This window comes from Rhineura floridana, chromosome 3 (genome assembly GCF_030035675.1).
Source record: "Rhineura floridana isolate rRhiFlo1 chromosome 3, rRhiFlo1.hap2, whole genome shotgun sequence".
Classification (NCBI taxonomy): Eukaryota; Metazoa; Chordata; class Lepidosauria; order Squamata; family Rhineuridae; genus Rhineura; species Rhineura floridana.
Window position 1 is genome coordinate 67267812 of NC_084482.1, and position 25185 is coordinate 67292996.

At 44.3% G+C, this 25185-nt stretch overlaps 1 protein-coding gene across 7 annotated transcripts in view; it reads right to left on the reverse strand.

The window, feature by feature from the left end:
* The window catches only part of MYOCD (myocardin), a 400168-nt gene that overhangs the window by 202101 nt on the left and 172882 nt on the right, over window positions 1-25185 (reverse strand). For 6 of the 7 annotated variants that reach the window (XM_061616448.1, XM_061616451.1, XM_061616454.1 and 3 more), the window contains one exon: window positions 8764-8814. The gene's annotated coding sequence lies outside the window, so the exon portion shown is untranslated. Of the gene's footprint in view, window positions 1-2155; window positions 2803-8763; window positions 8815-25185 lie in introns of those variants that run through there. The other variant, XM_061616452.1, reaches the window with a different exon arrangement.

The following is a 25185-nucleotide window of genomic DNA, read 5'->3' on the forward strand; positions in this document are numbered from 1 at the left end:
AATGTTTCCAGCATTACTTTTGGGCATTACTTTGGGGGGGATTTGTGGATGAAAATCATGTGCCTCAAACTGGGTTTCTGTGCAGCATCGCTCTTCCCTCATGCTCTGTGGATGTGTAGGAGGTGACGAGAGAGGAGGGGGAGAGTGAGATGGGGTGGAGTGGAGAAAACAATTATTTAAAAAAATGGATAGTGGTGGTGAAGAATGGAGTGGAGGGAAAAAGGAGCCGGAGGTCAAAAACATGGATAAAGGAGGAGAAGGAGGCAGCAGCACAATGGAGATAAAGAACTGTGGAGGTGAAAGATGACAAAGCTTGTCTCTGTGTGTGTGTGTGTACTGTGTTTGCACTTAGCACACAAAGTGGCCTCCACCACCCTCTCTGGCTACTATGCTGCATTTGCAGTATTTTAACTTTTTTGCATCTCAGGGGAAAATGTTTGCTTGAGTGAGTGTCCCTGAATTGGTGGCAGGGCAGGGTCTGGGAGGTGGTTAAGTGAGAGAGATTATGCTGGCTGGCTGAGTGGGAGGGATTGCACTTGGTTTAACGTGCAAAGATCTGAGTAGTGGTCTCAGCCTCCCTCCCCACCACCCTTACCAGCGGAGAGGCCACCATTGCTATCTTATGAATAAAAATAATTATTCTACTACCTCTGTATATGTTTGTTTATTTTTAATGTTGTTTTAGGCTACTTAGACGTGCAGCAGCAAAGGCCAGCACCTTGTAGGTGTTTTTTTCAAGTAACTGAAATGTAATTGTAGTGATTACTTTGGAGGAAAAGTAAAGTAATCAGTTACTTTCAGAGCAATTGTAATTGTAACGGTAATTACTACTTTTTTGGGCCATGTAACTGTAACTGTAATTTATTACTTTTTTAAAGTAATCTTCCAAGCTCTGCCAATTAGTGAAGTCACAGCTGTGTTCGATAAGTGAGTTATTTGGACACCAAGCAATAGGAATCCCTGGGGTCCTAAAGAGCTTCTTTTCCGCATCTTCTTTAGCACACATTTCCCACTTCTGTCTTATTTTCTAGTAGTCCTTGGAATCTCTGTAGTTTGCCCTTCCTTTTTACCTAGCAATAAAAACACTTTTTTTTCCATGATTTACTTAATTGCCTGAGTACTCCCTAGAAGTTATTTTCTTCAAATATTACTACCCAATAAGTGCAGATGTGTGTTAAAGAATCCCCTCCCCACATGGCAAATGTAAAATGTGAACAGTTTGCGAAGAGGCTTAGGTGTGTCTCTTACTATGCAGCAGCAGATTCCCAGCTGTGTTGTGTTATGCCATGGCCCCCATAGCAGCCATTTTGTGCCTGGTACCTTCAGCACTCTCTCAAAATTTGAAATGCGCCCCCTGGTCCACATAGGTTGGCTACCCCTGATTTAAGATATTACTACTGGATTTCATTTGGTTCACACTCAGTGTTAATGAAAAAAGAAAAAGAAGATGTATTTGGTGGTCAGGGAACCACAGTTGTTAGAGATAGCTGATTTATTTTCAAAGCTAGTCAAAGCACAGAAGGAAGTAAAAAGAGTCAATACCACTTAAGTTTACTGTAGTGCACTTCCCTCCTTACTGACCAAACTTGCTTACAAGGAAAGCTTAAAAGGTTCAGGCAACCATTGATAATGTCATGAATCACCTCAGAAAAAAAGCATGGTGGTGAGATAGCTGCAAACCTATGCACACTAACTGGGAGTAAGCTCTATTGAACTCAGTGGTACTTACTTCTGAGTAAGCAGGCACAGGACTGGGCTATACTCCTGTTTCTGAATGCAATTCTTATATTCTTTCCCTTTCAAAACAAACCCAAACAAAAAGGCTACAAATGCTGAAGTCTGCAAAACTGCTTCATCTGATGTAAGTTCCCCTGCCTGCCCATCTGTTCCCTCCCCCCCCTCCCTTTCAGTGTTCCTTTCACTTTACTCTCCAGGCCTTTAATTATATAACAAACTCACACCGTGTAAATACAATCCAACTCTCATATCCTGTGAGAGTATTGCAAACCTGACTGAAAAATGCTGGCACGCTGGCCACACGTTTCAGCCGTGTGTTGCTCTATCTTTATGAGTAGTATAGTTTAGTCTAGGGCCCTTTTTGTTGAATAACATGAGCACAATCAAGATCAGGAAACAAATATGATAGCAGGCATACCTTTTTTCTTTTCAGCTGGGGCTGTGAATTTATGCACCCACTCTGCTCTTGAGCACGAATGATGCTTAATCTAAGGTTCTGGAAGTTGCACCACTTCAGAGATGTGGCTTCTGTCACCCGCAAGGAACGTAATGTGTTTCTTTGCCAACATCATGAGGAATTATAAAGGCCTTTCCATTACTGTCACCCTTGATCCGTGGAGCAAATGCAACGAAGAGCTGGCATAAACAGTGGACACTAAACAGGTCTAGTGAGTCATCTGCAGTCAACGGCCAGGTTGTGGGATTTTGCCATTAGCATTTAGGGAGGATGGGGGCAGGGTGCGTGTGTGTTACAAGACTGTCCTACAGCTTCTCAGTATGAAAGAGTGTGCATGGTTGCTAGCACCATTAAAATGTTTCTCTCTTCCACTTATGTCCATAATATTACTCATCAAAACATCCAAAACTTTCTTGGGCACTGCACAGGAGATTATTTTTCTCTCTAGAGTACTAGCCTTTTCCTGAGCTTCTAAGAGTCCAGGAAGCATATCTGCATTAGAGACTTATATCCATTATACACCATCTTAACCATTTTGGCTTCTACTGAAGGCTGAAAATTCTCCAGTAGAGAATCCCTTAGCTGTTTTCCCTCTTACAGAACTACTGTTACCAGGATGCCCAGATGAGAGGAATTGCACAAGAAAATGTATTTAAATCTTTCCTGTAGCCCGCCCCCTGCCTGTGGCTGCTTGCCCCTCCCACTAGGACCACACCTCCTGAACTTGATTACTCCCAGATTATCACTCAAACCTGTGATTAATGTAAAAAAAAAAGTGGGAGATATGTGGAAAGAGCTCTTGAGTGATTTTAAGATTAAAATATGGGGGGGGGAGATTCTAAAGGGAATTTACAGGGTGATATCCAGGCATACTCAGAGTAGATTAGGGTTGCCAGGTCCAACCAAGAGGTCTTCTGTATCTTTAAAAGTTGTGCAGGGGCAAGGGAGAATTCCACCTTGTGGTTTTTCCCATTACAGTGTTGCAAGAACACCTGCACTTGGCTGACTTTCTCTTCTCCTAAAGATACAGGATCAGTCTCAGGCCAAGAACCTGGCAACCCTAGAGTAGATCCACTGAAATCAATTAACTTAAGTGCACTTATTTCAATGGGTCTACTCAAGTATGACCAACACTGGCTATAACCTATAGTGATCATTTTCTATTTCATAACATAGTGTCAATAACCTTATAATCCTGCCCTTGAAACTAACTAATATGTACCTCTGATTCTCACTTTCAAATAAAATGTATGTTTATGGAAAAATTCAGGGCAGGGGGAAATTCACACAGTAGTTATGCAAGATTCAGACCAATGAAGGCAAACTACTGGTACCAATAGAAGTGAAATAACATAGTATACTGTGAAACATGTTATTTGTGTATAAGTACCAGCTGCCTATATGTACCCACTATACTAAGACCAAGGCATTGGTATTCACTAAGAAGAGAATTAAGCACAGATGGCAGATAAATGAGCATACACAATTGAACAGGTTACATCCTATAGGTACTTGGGAGTAACCTTTCCTTCATCAGGCTCCTGGAATGCTCAAATAAATAATGCCATCTTGAATGCTCAAGGGGAGTGCCTCCTCTTCTTTTTTTACCAGAGGAGGTCAACATGTACCCTCAGCTATTTAGGTGTTTGTTGCTAAGATCATAGCCCAGATGTTATATGTCTCACAGTTATGTGTTTATAGCAAATTTGCTCTATTTGAAGTAATTCAACCCAAATTCCTGAGAGCTATCCTGGGAGTCCTGAGCTGCATACCTAATATAATCCTTCGCTTAGAGGCAGGGCAAATTTCTATAGAGGCCTGTGCACAGATTCTCAATATGAATTATTGGCTGAAGATGTTTTATCCAGTTGGTCTAGCCCTACTGACACTCATTGAATCTTCCAATCAAAATGGAGGAGGACGCTAACAGTGAAATTGCAGAGGCTAGATTTTTCTCCCGATGGTATATTGGCTTTAGGATACACTAAGGCCAAAGCAGTTATACAGCAGCGTATTCAGGACATTGAAGTCCAAGAACAGCATATTCGGGACAATGAACTTTAGGATTGGCCACACTTTACCCAGATTTTAAGGATAATACGGTGGCATTTGCACCTACAAATTATCTAATAAAATTGACTATCCCTAAATATAGGAAAGCTTTTGCGCTAGCCAAGTTTAATGTTTTACCTTCCGCTTTCCTGGAAGGTAGATTTAAGAGAGCACACTACCGAGAGTGTCTGTGCTGTTGTGGTTCAGGAGAGATGAAGACAATTGCCCATTTGTTATTCTATTGCTCTTTTCATCATGATTTTAGAACTATTTTTATTACTCCAACACTAACAAAAACTCCCGGCTGATCTGACTTATTTTATCTAGAGTACTTGTTGTCTGACCGGAATCCCCAGGTCACAATGAAAGTGGCCAGCTTCCTTTGATTGCTGGAGACGAATGATTAAATAACATTTTCTTAATTTTAATGTTTATTTATTTATTATTTATTTTATTTATTGTATTTATATACCGCCCCATAGCCGAAGCTCTCTGGGCAGTTTACAATAACTAAAAACATTAAAAACAAATATACAAATTTAAAAACACATCTTTTAAAAACAATTTAAAACACAATTTAAAACAATTTAAAGCATGTTTAATATTTTTATGCTTTACAAGGAAATCTATTGTGGTTTGCTTGGTTTTATCATGTACAGGAGTTACATTATTTTACTTGTTTTCCATTTCTCACTTGTTCTACATTCTGTAAGGACTGGTCTTTGACCATAATAAAAAATCAGTATTAACTGCCTATCAGCATGATTGAATATCACTTAATGAAGTGTGATCACTTTTTGTTGCATGTTCAAAAACTACCTCAAATAGCATGCCCTACTAAAGAGTCATTCAAATTCTGTGAAAATCCAAATATTGCCATTAGGATTGTGTACATTAACTAATTATTGTAAATATTAAGTTGTGATATTAGGCACAATAGGTGACTTCATGGGCTCAGAAGTAATCTTTTAAAAAAAGCAGATTATTTTTTTCCTAAGAGAAAGAGGACAACTCTAAAGTCGGGGAAAATGTTTTACTGGCCTCTTTGAAACAACATAATTTATCTGTATGGATACATTTTTAAGACTGTGAGAACATATTAATCATCTACTTCCCTAAACAAAAATACAGGAAGTTTATTATTTATTTATTTATTAGATTTAGATCCTGCCCTTTCTCCCAGTAGGGACCCAGAAGCTGCAACAAATGTATTGAGAGCCAGTGTTGGGGGGATGTGGTTAGAGTGTTGGATTGGGATTAGGGATACAATTTTTGAAAATCCCAGTGGCCTGATTTGGACAACATGCTAAACCAAACCTTGGCTTAGCAAGGCGATGTGAGAGTGTGGACTCCCAGAAAGGAGCTTGCAGCTGCATCGCTCCTTCCTGGTCCTTTTTGCAGCCCAGCCAAGCCAAGCCAAGCCAAGCCAAGCCTTAGCATGTTATCAGAACTGGGGTTTGCAGTAAAGCATTCTCATCCTCACTAACCATGAGCTGTGTAACCTTACTGAGGAGAGAGCTTCCCTATGAGTCCCACTTCAGATGACCCAGTAGCAAAAATGACTGGCAAGGAGTAAAGCACTGGGAGCTCCTCTCCGAGAGTACACACTGTTGTGTGGTATGGCTAAATCAAGGTTTGGCTTATCATGTTGTCCAAATCAGGTCATCCTGAGGTTATCCACACACAGATTTTTATTTTTTCCCATCTTAGTCCTTGATCTTAATGAGAAGAGTGTTGTTTTTTTACTATTGCTGCTAAAAATATGAACAATTCTCACAAATTGTACACATCATTATATACATTATTATATAATATTATATGCATACACATGAGAGCCAGTGTGGTGTAGTAGTTAAGGTGTTGGACTACGATCTGGGAGACCAGGGTTCAAATCCCCACATAGCCATGGAGCTGTTTTTATATGCTTACACACTCCAGGTTTTCTAAAGGAACTAGTACATAAACAGATACATAAAAATGTAAATGCACTGCCTTCAAGTTGATTCCGGGTTTTCAAGAGGCTGAGAGGCAGTGACTGGCCCAAGGTCACCCAGTGAGCTTCATGGCTGTGTGGGGATTTGAACCCTGGGCTCCCAGGTCGTAGTACAACAATGCATATAACTGTATACAAATATTTATTAATACTTATAAAATTATACTGCAGAAATATGGTATTGCATGCAGCTAGAATCTTTAGTATATTTTTGTATGTAATTAGTTGGGCTTGTAAGAAAAACACCAAACAATGCTTGAGTGGGTCAAACATAAGTGGACACTCTATGGAAGAGTTGGTCCAATGTGGACAAAGCTCAATTGGGTCAGAACTGCCAGATTTTGTGTATAAATCCATTTAAAATAGATTCTTCATCCATCTCTAACTGGGATCTGGGAGAAAAGGTGCCTTGGCTCCTGCCCAAGAATGACAACAAGAGCACTTTCTTGTAAGTAAAGAAGTGAACATATATTATTGCAGACTAACAGTACAATCTCAGCATCGTGGAAAGAGTAGAATATAGTCTAGGTGCTCTTACTAGGCAACGGGGTAGCAACAGGATCAAGGCCAAGGTTTGGGGTCTGAGATCAGTAACAAGGGTTGCAGGCTGCATGGGAGCTGTGAAGTTGTTCCAATGAGTTTCTTCACCTTCCTGTCAACCTTTTAAGCAGAGGAGCAGAATGCCCAGCTACTCTTGAGAATCCCTGGCCGTTCAGGAATTCCTGGCCTGAAGGGTGTTGCTTTGTCTATGGAGACAAGTCTCTTTTCTCTTGATGCTCCATCTCTCCCTAGGAGAGGCTGCTGGACCTGCCTCCCTCTCTGAATCCTCCTGTCATGGCAGACTGCACCCCTGAGCCCTCCTCATCCCCCAGTGGGGAAATGGCCTCCATGGTCTCTCATGGCCCCCCTCCTATGGAGGCAGCCTTTCGTACTCCCACCTCATCAGGAGATCCAGGTGCATCCAGAGACAGAGAGTGGGGGGATGTCGAAAGGGCTCTGCTCCATTGTCTCATCTGCTCCTTTCTCCCCATCAGAGTCCTCTTCCTCAAGTGCCCCCTACTCCTGATCTGAATAAGAGGACTCAGAGAGGATCATACCAGGGTTCAAATCAGCCATGAAGTTCACTTGAGCCACTTACTGCCTCTCAGTCTAACCTACCTCACAGGGTTGCTATGAGGATAAAATGGGGAGTGGTGGGGGAAACCAAGTACATAACCTTGAGCTCCTCCAATGCAATGATCCCCACTAGCATAATGGGACTTTCCCCCCTCTCCTCCCCCAAATCTGGTCAGGAAGGTCAGGAGAACCCCCTGGAACAGCATGCAGGGAGAAGACAGGAAAGGTCATTCCCTTAGGCAAACAGGAATGCTTGCATTGGCAGAATGATCTCCTTAGAGCTTTGGTGAATGCAACCCACTTTGTGGTATTCAACACTGCATGAGCAGAAAGCAACCTTATGTAACAGAACTTTCCCTCTTTCCCCCTGTAGCCCCTCCCCCAAATCCTCTCCAAACAATTATGGGCAGTGTGGGCTGTGCTGTCTGAGGCTACAGCGTATGAGGGAAATTGTCCAATCTGATCCCTCTCTTTGCTGGGCCACAATTCCTATGCCCAATTTCAGATGATTTCTCCCTCCAACTGCAGCCCTGGACAACTCAGCCCACAATGTTTGTTAGGCCCCCTCAACCCTCTGGTCAGGCATCTTTGCAGGGGGGGGCTGTGACGCCCTTCCCTGGTTCTCCCTGTCAGGTTCCCACCTGCTTGTGGCTACTGCCTTTCACTAGGCACCACCAGGGACACCACCAGTCCAGACCGTCCTTTATATGGTTTCTCACTCCGCTCTAGCACAGATCTCACTAGATCCCACTGCTAGGCAGCACCACCAGTCACATCCTGTAACCAATACTCCCAGAGACTTTGCCTGAGTCTCTCTCTAGCTGGTTACTTTTGTGACTGCGTGCTTATGCTGTTCCCAACCCCCTTGTATCTTTATATAAAAAGCATACAACTCTGGGTTGCTCTGGATACTTGACTTGTTACAATTTCTCCCTTCACCGCTGCCACCATTAGATACTGCTTCTGTTCAGTCTTGGTAATTACCTTGCCCTCCCTTCTGGTCTGTATATTCCCCAGCCAAGGATCAGACCTTTGGTAAACCAAATAAGTATTTATTTACTAATAACAGGAAATAACAAGATTACTTTAGGAATGTTTCACAAGCGTATGGTTTCATATATGGTTACTCTTTATGTTTCTGTTCATATATATCCTCTTTAAATATCAGCCAAATCCAATCCAAACTTCCCTCAGAACTCTGCCAACCAACTCAACAACCTCTCTCTAACCAACTCTCTCTCCCACCTTCCAACCGACCCCCACTCATCACTCACAAACCTCCATTTATACCTTCAGCCAGCCAGCCACTCAGCCAATCATCATCCAGCATACTTCAGCTTCTCACCCATGTACTCCCCCTTTCTCCTTCAGTCAATTACCATACATCAACTAATAGACCCGCACTTACCATATTTACAGATGCTTAACCTACAGGAACATCACAGGGGCATACAGGAAGCTGCAGGGAAAAGGAGAGGAAATACTCATTGCCTAAGCTGCCTTCTGTTTGCATTTTAAATACAACTATGTATGGATGAATCTGTCAATTTCAGTTTCTCATTTTTCCACCCTGAAATCCAGTTCACTCCTTTTCCCCATCAATTTGCAAATTTTTCTTTAAAAAACAGTCTGCATGAAAATTTGTATGCATTTTCATGTTAGTTTCTTGTAATATATGCTCTCTTTGATTGCGGCCTATTGCCGAAATAAAACACAAACACCATTCATTGGGTTAAATCATGGGCCACTTTATTAAACGGAATCAATTAGAATAATGAACCTGCAGAGGGGAAATCAAGTACAGGAGCATTCTGATGATCCAGGCAAAGCCTGCTTGCAGCCATAGGGCAACCAAACCCTTGCCTGAGCCCGGGGCTGCCCTGTGCCAGACCCCAGCTCAGGCCACACCCTGAAGATGTGTAGGGGGTCCAACTCGCATCACTGCCCACCGGAGCCCTGAAACTCCGAGCGGATGAGGCACGTTGGCCCCAAAGGCGGCCCGTGTTCTGCCCCCGGGCCGTATAGCCCTGAGCTGCAGGCCCCCGGACCGCCAATCACCCCCAAAGGTGCCTAAAGGTGTCACCTAGCTGCCCTTTCCCTTTTAACTTTTCCCCCGCACTTCCTTGACCAGTGACCATTAACATGTTAAGCCAAAACAGACCAATCAGCCTATTAACCCCAAAGGCACCCGTGCTAACCCTTGACCCTTCCCCCCAACCACAGTGTGGAGTAGGCAAAAGAAACCTGCCAGCAAAGCAAGGCAGGCAGGCCAAAAATTCCTAGTCGGCCCCGTAGCGACCAAATGAATCACACTGCAGCAGAGGGAGGGTCGGGCGGGCGCCGCCAAAATTCAAAAGAGGGCGGGAGGCTGGTGGAGTGGTTTTAAATGGCCTTCAGCCGCCCCGCCTCCTTTCTGTGCGTCACGATGGCGCGCCGCGTGCACACACACATGATGGCGGCCTGGGCTTTGGCTGCGGCCGCAAACACGCCCCTTTGCCAGGCAGGTACCGGGTGCGGAACGGGATTGCGGCCTATTGCCGAAATAAAACACAAACACCATTCATTGGGTTAAATCATGGGCCACTTTATTAAACGGAATCAATTAGAATAATGAACCTGCAGAGGGGAAATCAAATACAGGAGCATTCTGATGATCCAGGCAAAGCCTGCTTGCAGCCATAGGGCAACCAAACCCTTGCCTGAGCCCGGGACTGCCCTGTGCTAGACCCCAGCTCGGGCCACACCCTGAAGATGTGTAGGGGGTCCAACCCGCATCACCGCATCACCGCCCCCTGGAGCCCTGAAACTCCGAGCGGATGAGGCACGTTGGCCCCAAAGGCAGACCGTGTTCTGCCCCCAGGCCGTATAGCCCTGAGCTGCAGGCCCCCGGACCGCCAATCACCCCCAAAGGTGCCTAAAGGTGTCACCTAGCTGCCCTTTCCCTTTTAACCTTTCCCCCACACTTCCTTGCCACAAAAGGGAGACAAGCCTCTGCTTAGTCTCCCTTTACCCCACACCCGATAAGAATCTTGTGCAGACCCCTCTGCAGGTCCGTCAAGAAGATGCCATTGTTGCCTCACAAACTGCATGTCCTCACATGCCTGCCACTGAGGGCCTCGCCCTCCATGTCTGACCACGGCAGATGACCCGAGGCTATCGTGGCCTCAACCACATGTCCTCACATGACCGCCACTTGCGGGACCTTCTGCACTGAACCCTGCTGGAACAACATGGGTAGGAGACCATCCCCAGCGCATACTCTGTTGACCCAGCCACCAAACTGTGGCCCACCATCAGAGGCCTGGCTGTGAACCAATGTGCGTTTGCGGCCCCATGGCCAGCCTAGAAGATCATGCCATGGCTGCAGAGTAGGCTGTGCAATTGCTCCATCCCCGTCCAGCAACCTGCCAAATCGGAAACAATCATGAACAATTGGGTCCTGGACCTTCAGACTCTCCCCAGGGGTGAATGTACTCCAGGTAGGCAATTCACCTGCCGGGTATGCAGCCCCAATTCCGTAGGAGCATGTCCCCCCAAAACCCCCATGCGTCTGCTCCCAGGCTCTGTGACGCTAGACCGAAACTTTATGAGGGAAGATCCCTCCCCCTGAATATCAGGCAATCGGGCTTGTAGCTATAGGCCAAAAAACAAAAACAAAAACAAAAACACCATGATGCCCTCATAGGACAAGTGTCCAGTCCTGGGGCAGGATAAAATAATGGTGTGCCTCTTGCGCCCCTGGTCTGCCTGGAAACAAACCTTGGACAGCTGGATGGCTCATACGGAAGTCTGACCCAGACCCAAACACTCCCACCCCCCCATCCGGAAGGCTCCAAAATTAAGTGTGAGGGCCACTGCCTGCAACAGCTGGTCACAGGGCACCTCCCTGACCAACAATCCCTGGCGGGTCAGGTGAACACGGACACTTTGTATAGCCCCTGCTGGCCCGTAACTCCCAGAAATCCTCTCCTGCCCTCTGATAGCTGGTGAGCATGCTGGGGCAACAGGTAGGCATATGGCCATCTCTGACTCCCCTCCCCCATCTCCCAGTGTGTGGTATGGGACTAGCAGTTCTCCCCCCCCAGAGTCGGTCCCTCCTCTAACTGAAACACCATGGGCACACTGCAGGAAAGGGGGGGCACACCACAGGTTGGTGCATAAGGCAGCCAAAACAAAACAAAACCAAACCCTGAAGCTGTGGTAGGGCTGTGAAATCCCTGTTATGGCAACATAAACCCAGTGAACCCTGGGGCAGGATCCTCCATTTTCCCAGCTGCCAAAGGAACCCCCTAGCTCATAGCCACGCTATAAACGGTGCCGTCAGTTGCTAACCTGCACCCAAAGTCTGCCCTGCCCATGAACCATAAATCATGAAAATAGTGCCCCGCTGCTTCTGAGCCCTCTCGTCTCCTGACTGTCCCTTCCAAGAAGGAGCTGAAGTGCTCCATACAAGAATACAGTAGCCCATAGGTAATGCTCTGCTGCATAGTCGACCAAAAAGGCAAAACTCGACAGCCGGCAATGCAGGCAGATTAGCTGCCACACTTGCCCATAAGGCACCTGTGGCACAGGCGCGCACCACATTGAATGCAGTGTAGTGCACTGTGCATAGACTATCCGGTATGAAACCACTACTGACTTACCCCACTTGTAGGGATGATGGGAAGGGGCCAATAACCCTGCCCAAGTGTATGTCTTTATCTATCGTCCCCTGGACCAGTGCGTCCGTACCTAAGGCTGATTTAAAATTGCCGGCCATAAGGGCAAGCCAGGGGCCACAGTATAGGATCCAGAAAACCACCTAATAAAAAAAACCGCATCATAAAATGAGTCTCCCCAGAAACCGGGCAGTCTGCCAGCAAGGTTCATAGCACCTCGAGCTTAACTGGGAAGGGACACTTTCCTTGAGCAGCCTCTGCTATCCTTCTGGCGTGTTTAATTGCAGGTTCATATCCAGCAGTTGTTAGAAGGCATGGAGTTGAGCAATGTCATCTTCTAATGTCTGCAGATCAACTGACTCTTAAAAGCAAAGGACTAGTGGCCTGTAAAAAAAAAAAAAAAAGGTGGCCACCTTATCTACAGTCAGTTTGCAAGCTAGCTAAAGAGAAGATGCAAGCAAACGTGCAGCCTGTACATGATTACTGCAAAGAATTCCATTATGTTTAAATAATTTACTCAGAGAAATATGACTTGGACCAATTCTATGCACATTTACTTATGAGAAAATCCCACCGAGTGTATTGTTACTTCTTCCCATGGAAGGGCGCCCATGATTGCGCCCATACAGCAGAATCCCAAGTATGTTTACTCAGAATATCACAGGGTTTTGAAGAACGTATTTGGGGAGGAGAAGCTTGACAGTGAAAAGAGGGGATCAGCTCCCTGTGCATTTGCGGAAGTGAGGTAGTTTTGGAGGTGAAGTTGCAGCACTAATTGGGATCCCTACTGGCTCCTGCAGCCTCCTTTCTGTCTGCGGCTGCCACCTGCCCTCCTCAAAAAGCCTCTGCTCTTTGTCATTACATTGCATAGCTCCAATCCAAATGGCCTCCAACTGATGGCCACATGTTTCTCCCTAAATGCTCTGGGATGAAACATCACCCACAGCGTTCACTGCTTGCGGCTGCCATTTTAATGGTGCATGCCATAGAGGCCACCATTATATGATATCTCAGAATATTGCTACGTTATGACAGAGCATCTCCAAACTTTCCTGGTTTGCAAAGACAGTGTGGAAGTGGAATGGCCTTTTCAATACATCCCTTAATAAAAGCATCCCCACAGATGGCTGTCCAGCTGCCCCTGGAATGTCCCCAGTGTCAGATAGCCTAGTACCTCTCTAGGTAATTGGTAAATGAATAGAAACAGTCGGTTTAAACTAAAAATACACTTCAGTATCAAGAAGAGGAGTCTACTCCTATTTCACTTTCTGTAGTGGGCGAGGGGCCCCCAATAGAAGTATCTCCTAGCCCCAACTGGTGGTGCCGAGGGCTGAACCTGAGGACCCTTTGCATGTAAAGCAAGTGATCTGTTACTGAGCTACAATCCTTCATCTCCAGGGTCCGAGATCCCTGTAAATGGTAAAATAACCCTAGCAATAACAGCACATGAAGTGCATTGGCTATGTTCCACTCCTCCATAGCTGGGGTGGGCATCTACCCTCCGCCCTGGGGGCCCTGCCCTTCCCTTTTGGCCCACTTTGCCCTTTTGGGTGGCATCCTGAGATTGAGTGTGTAGCCAGGTCTATTCCCTTCTGCTAAAGCCCCCCCCCCCCGGCCTATGCCCTGTTGCAGAAGCAAAGGGAGTGCCTCATCCAGAAAGGAGAGGTGGTAAGCGTGAGGAAGCACTAGAGGGGCCCTGGCACCTTCACAGCCTGGCCGGACTGTGCCCTCTTCTCACCCTGCACCCCCCAGTCACCAACCAATTGGCTCCCCTGTACAGCCCCAGACAATCCAGCTCCTACTTTTAAAAAGCATATTCCAAAAATCTGTGCTCAGCCTCTGTTTGTTATGACAGCCAGGAAAAATGTCTTGCACAGAGGAGGCAGATAGCATTACTATTTTCCTTTATCATGAATGGGGGTGGGCGTCTACCCTCCGCCCTGGGGGCCCTTCCCTTCCCTTTCAGCCCTCCTTGCCCTTTTTGGGTGGCATCCTGAGCTAGAGCTTAGCCGGGTCAATCCCTTTCAACTAAAGACCCCCCCACGGCCTATGCTTCATTGCCAAAGCAAGAGGGGGGGAGTGCCTCCCCAGAAACGAGGGGTGGTCAGCTTGGGGGTCCCTAAAGGGGGACCAGCACCCTCACAGCCCAGCCGGACAGTGCCCTCTCCTCACCCCACACACCCCAGCCACCTACAGATAGGCCCCCTTATCCAGCTCCCAGCGATCCAGGCTGCCTGGGCCAACAAGTGCCTACTTGGGGGGGGTGATGGGGCTGGAACCCAATTCCTTTACTATGGGGTGGGTAAGGGGCAATAACCTTCCCACCCTCCCACAGGGATCCCCCTGGAGCTATCCAAGAAAGAAAGCAGCCACAGGGCTGCGTTGTTAGAGGTGCGCTGCTGCCGCTAAGCCTTGCCGCCACTGCGGATAGTCGCTGCTGCTGTCGTCTGCGCCGCGCCATGCCACAGGCTCTGCTGATGTCTCCTGCAGGCCTCCCTGGCCTGGAGCCCCGTTGCTGCTGGAGGGACTCCCGTGGCCGAGGGCTCCCTGCTGCCACACCGCTGAGCCAGGGGCCTCGCTGCCGCACCGCACTGCCCCGATCCACACACATGATGGCGGCCTGGGCTTCGGCTGCGGCCGCAAACACGCCCCTTTGCCCGGCAGGTACCGGGCGCGGAACGGGATTCCAAGAGTTCCTGCCTAATATAATGTATTTTGTACAATATTTTCACTAATATATGCATTTTGGTGCACACTTTTCAGTTGCATAAAAAAGTTTGAACTGCAAATTTCAGCTATGTTTTGGTTTCCTTATGGGTTCAGGAAATGTATATTAAAACAAATTTCTCCCGTCCTTAGATATAACCCATAGCAGTTTTAAGCTTATCTCTTTTTCTTTATTATTTTACTAGGGTTTGAAGTTTCCTAAAATTGCATGTGCCTTTATTATGTGTGCTTAGAACAATCCAGATGATTTTGGGCACTGGACACACGGTTAGAAATATAAAAAGAATCCTCATAAATGCAACTGTTGCAAGAAAATGTGCTAAGCAAGCCCCATGTTGCCCTGAAATTAAATTACTCAATTTTTCCAAATCTTTAAGAATGAAGCCCAAAAGAAGCATTCAGTTATTTACCAGAGCAAGAAAATGATTCAGCATTTGTTCTTCCTTTTGCATTTATTATCAAAGAAACTCCTGTGGGTGGTTGTCTGCATTTCGTGCTTACCTAGTGAGATAGTGGAGAGGAGACCTAGTGGAGCAAGCACAGATGATTTGCTACTCATCGTGTTTAGACGAATCTGACTTGGCAGCTTGCCTGGGTGAGCTTGTGGGAGTGAGATAATGGCTCATTGGCAGAAGCTCTTTGACTTGGATGTCTCAAGCTAATGAGCTCTTGATAACCCAAATTGCTTTTACAAACCCACGAGCCTCATGATGCTGGTAAGAATGAGGATGTCGGAAGAAGAAGCTTGTTACACTGACAGTAAGCCACTGATGATGGCTCTTTCCCTTGGTCAGGGAACAAAACCTTTAACGAGAAGCTGCTGTTAGGTTTGCTACTTTTACAACGGCATTTTAAACAAAATCACTGATTTGGATTTGGCAACATGGGAACAATTATGGGTTCATTTCATTCTGCACACCAAGACTTGAAGAACAAGACATAGTTATTGAGGGCTACAGTCTGCAAATAACTTACTCTTGAATTATTCTTGGTCTCTTACAAGAGTAAATTATTTGTGGATTATATACAAAGTCTAAAAAGCCAGAATCAAGGAAGATAACCTGGCCGACAGCTAACCATGAAGATAATTGAACAAGGAACCTGCAGAAGACCGAAAAGGGGTCATTCAATTCTGTGTCATACTCCACTATGCCCATTATTTGTGAACCTCTTTGTTTTTGTGCACTGTGTAGGTTCTTTGTTAGGCACATTATTTGTCTTTTGTACTTCTGTTGTAAAATAAATGCATATTTATTTATTTAGAAAGATCTCTATATCAGTCTTCCGCAGAGCCTCCAGGATGGTTTGCAACCCAACCCCCAACTAGCAGTTAGGCCTGGGCCTAAACGTCTTTACAAAACTCCTTCAGCTCAAAATTGTGGGGCTCCCTGGGAGTAACATGCTGACGACAACACCATGCCCCAGCTTTTCTGCTGCGATGACTTTTTTTCATGATGCTAGCAGTCCAGATAAAGGATGCAAAAATCTGCTACTATAACAGCACAATTCCAGGCATGTCTACTCAGAGGTAATTCCCACTGAGTTCAATGGGACTTACTCCCAGGTAAGTGTGTATAGAATTGCAGCCTAAGCCATTAAAAGTTTTAAATATTCCATGGTACTAAATAGCTATGTATCACTGGATTGTATCCAACAAAGCCACCGTGTGAGCGAAGCAGAACAGTTTTCACTCCCACAATGGAACGTCCCCTCTCTCTTCTGCCTCTGCATGCTCCCAGAACTTCTGAGCAGATGGGAGGGTCCAGAGGGCATGGAGGAGATGGAGAAGTTCCATTGCACAGGCAGAAGTTGTTCAAATCACACAATGACTTAGTTGAATTCAATTCATTACACCCAACCCTCAGCCTTGACTGTTGCCTTTGATTTTGATATTTTTATATATAGATATTTAACCTGTACTAGCTGGCAGAGCTTAAAAAGACAAAAAGCGTGGTCTCTCTGCTGTGGTAGATGCCAGCTGTGGGAGTGACAGTGGAGGGACACCTGCCTATGTCTCCTTGTATATTAACCTGTGTAGAAGCTACAAAGGGCAGAATGGGGCTTATGGAACAGAGGCATGGAACCTCAGGAAATAGTTTGGCATAGGATCCCCATGTTCCTGGTACTCAACTTCTAGAAAGTGTATCAGGCCACATCTGCTAGGATGCCATACCATCTAGCCAGCAAGGTAAGATTCATAATTATGTAGGGACAGTTGTGATTCAGTGGTCAGAAGATGGAACATGCTCAGAGGCACTTTTAGTATTTCAAACCCTGCAAAGGGCCCTACTTCTATCAGTTGTCTTTAACCCATTTCTAAACAGAGAGAGACAGAGGATACAGTGCTATGGTATCTTCAGGTCACTGACTTCAGTACGTGTTTAAAGCATTGCAAGAACAAAACACACTAATAAATAATTTTTATATTCTCCATTTCTTCAGTTGTGACATCTATACAAGGGATAAAAGGCAGCTCTCTAAGAATTCAGCCTCAGCTTCTTATCTCTTGTTGAATAGTTACATGCCCATCTCGGTTATTACTCATGCTTTCAACTATTGAAGAATTTTCCTCACACAGACACTGCTGTGCCATGTATAAGCTCTGCAATGTAGACACCTGGCATGCGTGGTTAGGACTCTCACCAAAAAGGCAAATATGCTCATCCTTCCCATTTCTATTTCAGCATCCAACCAGAGTTCCCTTCATCAATACAGCTCTCATGAAATTGCCAATACTGAATACTGTGTAGGCTTCTCTGGGACAATGGAAGGTTAAAGAGACAATGAATTCACAACGATGGCAGATGTTAATTATCCTGATATTTATTTGAAAGATAACACAGGTGTCCAATAAACTCCTAAATTATAACTGGAGAAGAGCAACTTTGGTTTAGAAGACTGAAACATCTAGGCAAGGGTAACCAACATGGTTTCCTCCAAATGACTACAACTCCTATCAGTTCCAGCCAGCATGCCCAATGGTCAAGCATGATGGGAGTTGTAGTCCATCACATCTGGAGGGCACCACGTTAGCTGTCCCTGTGCTAAGCATTTGGGGATGCTTCAACTGGGTGCTGCTGGATAACAGTAATTGGCTGTTATCTGTTATAAATGGTTTTGTTTTGCTTGCTGCTGGATTATGGCTTTAATAATCTTTAGTTTATTAAATGCACAGACCTGTTCACATGTACAGCCCACTTCATACTACCTTTTCTCCACAGGTGGAGTTATTTGACAGTGCAACCCAGACTTCAGTGAATTAGTAAACAAAGCTAAACTTCTCAACAATAAGCTAAATAGAAGGGTTACAGAAGGATGGCAGGGTTTGTTTTTAAGTTACAGTTACAAGCCATATCCATCCGATAAACAAATAAAATCAATATGTCTGCATGGGATTTCGTTACTGTTATATGCCTTCAAGTCGATACTGACTTATGGCGACCCTATGGGTCAGCGACCTCCAATAGCATCTGTTATAAACCACCCTGTTCAGATCTTGTAAGTTCAGATCTGTGGCTTCCTTTATGGAATCAACCCATCTCTTGTTTGGCCTTTCTCTTTTTCTACTCCTTTCTGTTTTTCCCACCATTAACATCTTTTCAAGTGAATCACGTCTTCTCATTATGTGTCCAAAGTATAACCACCTCAGTTTCATCATCTTAGCTTCCAATGATAGTTCTGATTTAATGTGTTCTAATACCCAATTATTTGTCTTTTTTGTATATGCAAAGCTCTCTTCCAACATATTTCATGAGTTGATTTTTCTCTTATCTGCTTTTTCCACTGTCCAACTTTCACATCCATACACAGAGATAGGGAATACCATGATGTGAATGATCCTGACTTTAGTGTTCAGTGATACATTTTTGCATTTGAGGATCTTTTCTAATTCTCTCACAGCTGCCCTCCCCAGTCCTAGCCTTCTTCTGATTTCTTGACTATTGTCTTCATTTTGGTTAATGACTGTGCCAAGGTATTGATAATCCTGGACAAATTCAATATCCTTGTTGTCAACTTTAAAGTGACATAAAACTTCTGTTGTCATTACTTTAGTCATCCTGACGTTCAGCTGTAGTCCTGCTTTTGTGGTTTCCCCTTGAACTTTTATCAGCATTCGTTTCAAATAGTTACTGGTTTCTGCTAGTAGTATGGTATTGTCTGCATATGCTAAATTATTGATATTTCTTCCTCCAATTTTCACACCTCCTTCATTGTGGTCCAATCCTGCTTTCCGTATACGTTCTGCATATACATTAAACAAATAGGATGATAAAATATACCCGTCTCACACCTTTTCTGATTGGGAACCAATTGGTTTCTCCATATTCTGTCCTTACAGTAGCCTCTTGTGCTACTGGTTGTGCTATAGGTTGTGCATCAGGCCAATCAGATGTTGTGGCATCCTTACTTCTTTTAAAGCATTCCATAGTTTTTCATGATCTACACAGTCAAAGGCTTTGCTGTAATTTATAAAGCACAGGTTGATTTCCTTCTGTAACTCCTTGGTCCATTCCATTATCCAACATATGTTTGCCATATGATCTCTGGTGCCTCTTCCCTTTCTAAATCCAGCTTGGACATTGGGCACTTCTCGCTCCATATATTGTAACAGCCCTTGTTGTAGAATCTTGAGCATTATTTTACTTGCATGGGATATTAAGGCAATAGTTCAATAATTACTGCATTCCTTCGGATCCCCTTTCTTTGGAAGTGGGATGTATATGGAACGCTTCCAATCTGTGGGCCATTGTTTAGTTTTCCATATTTCTTGACACATTTTTTTCAAAATTTGGAAAATTCAGTCTCAGTAGCTTGTAGCAACTCTATTGGTATGCCATCTATGCCTGGTGATTTGTTTCTTCCAAGTATTTTAAGAGCAGCTTTTATCTCGCATTCTAAAATGTCTGGTTCTTCATCATATGGTTCCTCCGTGAATGAATCTGTCATCCTGGCATCTTCTTTATAGAGTTCTTCAGTGTATTTCTTCCATCTTCCTTTTATTTTATCTCAGTCAGTCAGTGTGTTCCCCTGCTGATTATTCAACATCTCTACTCTTGGTTTAAATTTCCCTTTAATTTCTCTAATCTTTTAGAATAGGGCTTTTGTTCTACCATTTTTGTTCTCTTTTATTTCTATACAATAACTACTGTAATAGTTATTTTTGTCCCTACTTAATAGTTGTTGTATTGTTGCATTTAGGGTTCTAACTGTGTTTCTATCTCCTTTTGCTTTTGCTTTCCTTCTATCTTTAACCATTTTAAGAGTTTCTTCAGTCATCCATTGAGGTCTTTCTCTCTTTTTAACTAGAGGTATTGTTTTTTTGTATTCTTCCCTGATAATGTATCTGACTTCAATCTATAGTTCTTCTGGTTCTCTGTCTACTAAGTTTAAACTCTCAAATCTGTGCTTTATTTGATCTTTATATTCTTTTGGGATATCATTTAAATTGTATTTTGGCATTATGATTGCTTTGTTCTTCTTCTTTAGCTTTACTCTGATTTTCGATACGACCAGTTCATGATCAGTACTGCAGTCTGCTCCTGGTCTTGTTTTTGCAGAAAGTATAGAACTTCTCCATCTTCTGCTACCAATTATATAATCAATTTGATTCCTACAGTTAGTGCAGAATGCTGTGGTACAATTGCTGACATGAATGAGGCCCTGTCAGCACATAATACCTCTGCTCTGAAATCTGCACTGGTTGCTGATTTGCTCCCAGGTCAAGTTCAAGGTGTGCTTCCCATGTTATAGGTTCCACATAGTACATGCTCTGCTCTTGTAGGCCCCTTAGAGCAGCCTTTCTCAACCAGTGTGCCTCCAGATGTTGCTGGATCACAATTCCCATTTTTCCTGACCATTGGCAATGCTGGCTGAGGCTGATGGGAGTTGTCTGCCTGCCTGCTCGGGGGAAGAGGAGGCGGGCGGGGGCTCTGGGGGCCTCGCTGGGGGTGCCCCCAAAGGAGCCACATGCCAAAATCAGCCCCACTGGCTCTTCTTGTGGGGCCGCCCCCCCAAGGAAGTGGCTCAAAGCCAGCCAGGATGAGAAGGGGAGGGCAGCGGTAAACTTGGGGGGGTTGTGGGGGACTAAGGGGGAGAGAAAAGATGCCGGGGCTTACTAGGCCTGCCTGGGATGGGAGACCCCTCCCCTCCTCTCCAAGCCCTGTCTGGGATGGGAGACCCCTCTCCTCCTCAACTCTCCTCTTCCCTGTAGCGTGGGAGCGCACCAGAAATTTTTTATATGTTTTACAGTGCGCAGCGAACCAAAAAGGTTTGAGAACCACTGCTTTAAAAAATAGGATTGGAGGGGAAGAGCAAGATTTACAACACAAACACAATCCTTTGCTATGTTCACTCAAAAGTCCCATTAATTTACAGCATAATCCTAGCCATGTTTACTTACTTTTAAGTAATGTTTAAGTAAGTATTAAATAATTCCTACTGAATTCAGTGGGGTTTACTCCCGGTATGTGGGATTAGCATTGCAGTTTTACTCCCAGAAAAGGGAGTATAGGATTAAAGCTTCATATTGGGAAGGTTTTCAAAACACTGTCCTCTTCAACAGCCCAGGAAAATTTAACTTGTTTGACTCCTGCACCAAGAAAAAAAAGACTTTTGCTACTGCTGAAAGCTAGAAACTTACTCAATGTATGAGATTTTCAGACAAGCAAGAAAAAACAGCAGTTTTCTAGCCTTGCAGTGGGTTCTAGCTATTGCCTGGAGGTCAACAAATCCCTTGTCAATCACAACCCTGTCTTCACTTATTAGCTAGAAACCTGTAAGGGCAGGGTTAGAGAAGCCAACTACGAGCTCATTTAACAGAAGTTGCAGGGGGGCTGACATTTTGGTGTATATCTTGTGAACCAGACCACCTAGAAGCTCAATTTTTTTATATATGAAAGCTGAGAGTCCCAAGATTACGGTGGCTCACCTGAAGACCTAGAAAGGACCCCCAAAATCTGGAGTCTCTGGGCAAAAATTGGAGATCTGGCCACCCTAGATATGGTCACACATATTTCATTCATAATAGGTAAGGTAAACCTCCTCTAGAGCACATGCATTGCATACTAGCGTCAGTTCTTATCTGAATACTGTTCAGCATATTTAATCTCTTGCAGTTAACTTGTTTTTGGAAGGTGGGGTCAAGTGCATCAGTAGCTGCTCCAGTGTTCCCAGTTAATAAAATACAGAGTTAGATGTCATCAGCTTCTAACCAAACTGAAAACAATAAAAATCAATGACAAGCTGAGGGCCTCACTGACCCATATTCAAGACAACAGCAGCAACAATAGACAAGCTTGAAGAGGTTCTTGGAGGCTCACAAAAATCTTTTGGGATCACAGAATCACTGCATGTTCAGCATTTTTTTAAACAGAAAATTTTGGGAGTGGCTTGCAGGGAGGCAGACAAACCTTCTGGTATCACAACAGGGGAACAATAAGAAGTTAATAAAAACATTTTTTTAAAAATCAAGGGTGAAATCCAATTATATTTGTCTGCTTGCGTGAAAAGATATCTGCTAGCACAACAGAGCCTCTGGTTTCCAACCTCCAGCCCCCACATGCTCCCCAAATCTCTTCTAGGGGGAGGATGGAGAGGATGGAGAAGCTCCACCAAGCTAGTGGGTGCCCCAACTCACACTATGTTGGATCTCACCCCCAATGTTTTTTTTTTTAATTTATATGGTAAAATGGGGGGAGGTCTACACAAAACCTTTTGGTGCCACAGCATCACCGTGGAGGACCCAATGTAGTCAATACATTTTTTTAAATATTGAAAACAATCTGTTGTTTTTTTAATGACAAATGGGGGGCAGCTGGATATGGCTTATGGGCTGTGGGTTAGTCACTCATGCCCTAAATGCTTCCGATTATTGCAAGTTATTCAGTGCATATAGTATATCAAAAGCCTCCCAGAAGTATAGAAATATTAGGCAGGATGAATTCCCCATCCAGGCTCCAACCTATCGTCAAGGCAGATGATGAACAGGCGAGGACAAGTATATATTACAGCTTTTAGGGTGACCTGAGGAGTTAAACTCACTTGTGATAGGTCAGCACCTTTCTCCCTTTAGAGCAAGACTTCGCTCATGACTCTGAGCAATGGCTCAGGAGCAAGGACCCTCTGTGCCCTTGAGAGCAAAGCCCACTTTGAGCAAGAGAGCCTTGAGTAGCTCCTACATAGCCACTGAAGTTAGAATGACTGCTGACTTATCTGGAGATGCTTTTATTGTGATGTTTCATAGGAAGCGATTCATAATGGAATTAGATAGAACAATAATGCCCTTAGCATGTCCCCTCTGTTACAGAACTACAATTCCCAAGCTTCTCTGGGGAAAGGGGAGGACTATTGAACTAGTTTAAGTTTGTGATATAGGTATGCCCACTAACGTCTAGACAGAGTGCTGTCTGGGCATGTAAACTCAGTAGGGATGTATCACGCTCATAGCAATGGTTGCTGTGGGGAACTGAAAGGAAAGAAAAGGGAAATTCATTTTTTAAAAGACGGTTGGAGAAAATGAAGAGCTGGAGCTGCTGGATGACAAGGCAACCTGCGAAGAAAATCTAGGGAGGACATAGGGAAAGAGGAAAAGAGAGAGAGCCAGGAGCTGGCAAGAAGCAGGGGATCTGGCAGCCTGTAATGCCTGTGTCCAGAAAGCTACATCTTTGTCCAGTTTCACCCAGGCAACAGGCAGAGCCCTACAGAAGCAGAGGGACTAAGCAGCAGGAAGAAGAGGACCAAGGACTTTATTCAGGACTGTTTCTTTTATGATATCTTATTGTTTGCAAGAGGTTTGTTCAATACTAAAGTAATTGGTTCTTTAAAAACAAAATCTGAAGTGCATGCCTCGGTTCAGCATGCATCTCCTAGATCCCCGAAGCCTTGGTTGCAGATGAGATACACAAGGATTTCAAGTGAACCCTGGAATTTCCTAAACTAAATAGAATGAGCTGTCATTCAGCATTCCAAGATATGAGGTTCCATTCACTTATTATGTGTGCTCCAGAACAGATGTACAGCAGATTTTTTTCTATCTCACAATAAAAAATTTAACCAATAAAACTAAGCTTGAAAGCAGGGGGAGTTCTCTACCTCCTCTCTATTTCTATAAAGCTTCCATAGGGTCTACATAAAATGTGGGCCCTGCACAGGCTCATCTGATCCAGCCAAGCTATTCTTATCACAGGAAACCAACTGTCTGCCGCCATGTTCATGTTTGGCTCCAATACAAACTTCCTCTCTTGAAGGAGCACACCTGTGGAGGTTACTTTCAGACCTAAACAACCTGCTGAGCCACAATCACTGTTCCTCCCTCCCAGTGATGATGAAAAGCAACTTCTTTGTTTTTGCAGAGGCAAAATTCTATAAAGGCATTATCCACACATAGACTTTAACACTATAAATTACCGCCACTTTGTTCAAGCATTTTATTTTGGGGTCATATTTTGATTTAAAGAAGTTTAACACTGTCAGAAAAGCACAGGAAATGTGAGTGACCTCCTGTAACAACTTGCTCTGTTATATGATAGTCATTACACCTTCAGTTTTGCAACTAATTCTTTCATCTACTTCTGCAGAGCTAATCAGGAAGACTTCCTTTTACTACACATTCATTGAGGGTCAGCAGCACTTAAACATTATAACTAAATCCAAACATTATGCATACAAGCGTTTCCTATATAACAAATGTTGTGTGGTGCTAAGGAACTTCTGGCCAGCAGAACAAACTCTCAAAGTATGCAGATGCTCACACACTTATATCAACCAGGTAAAGCCCTGGATTGGCATTGTGCTAGGCCACTGCAGCACGCTTCCCCCCCCCCAAATTCTTACAACATGTCCAACAACTATGAGTGTCAGACAAAGCTCAGCAACAGCCTCAGAGTATGAGGAAGGCAGGATTGCACTAAAGGGCTGTGGCTCATTATAGCATTGTAGGTAGAAGAACTGTTTGATCACCACCCTGTGTTCTCTGTGAATGAGCACGGTGATACTGGGTAAAACGTTACTGCTCCATACAGTGCGGGATTGTTTAAAAAGTTAAGCACCCTGTTTTGCCATAGTGGGTAAATATAAATAAGGTTACTATTGATCAGGCAAGTCAAAGCAAGACAACAGGATGTTTAGTAGAGTTTTATCAAGCCTCTGTCACGATGCCACAGGATATTCTTCATTGTACAGTTTGAAGAGCACAGCTCCATGGAATTTATAGACAAATCAACCTCATACACTTTTGCATAAGCCCACTCCCTTCCCCCATCCTTCAGGAACAGATAATAAAGTACCTCATAAGAACATAAGAAGAGCCCTGCTAGGTCAGACAAAAGAGTTCATAGAATCATTGTCCTGCCTGAACCCACTGAAGTCAGACACAAATGCGGAGGTGTGCTTTTCTTTAGTAGTATCAGTTCAGAGCGCTTCATGAATCTGCTTACAGGTTACACAGG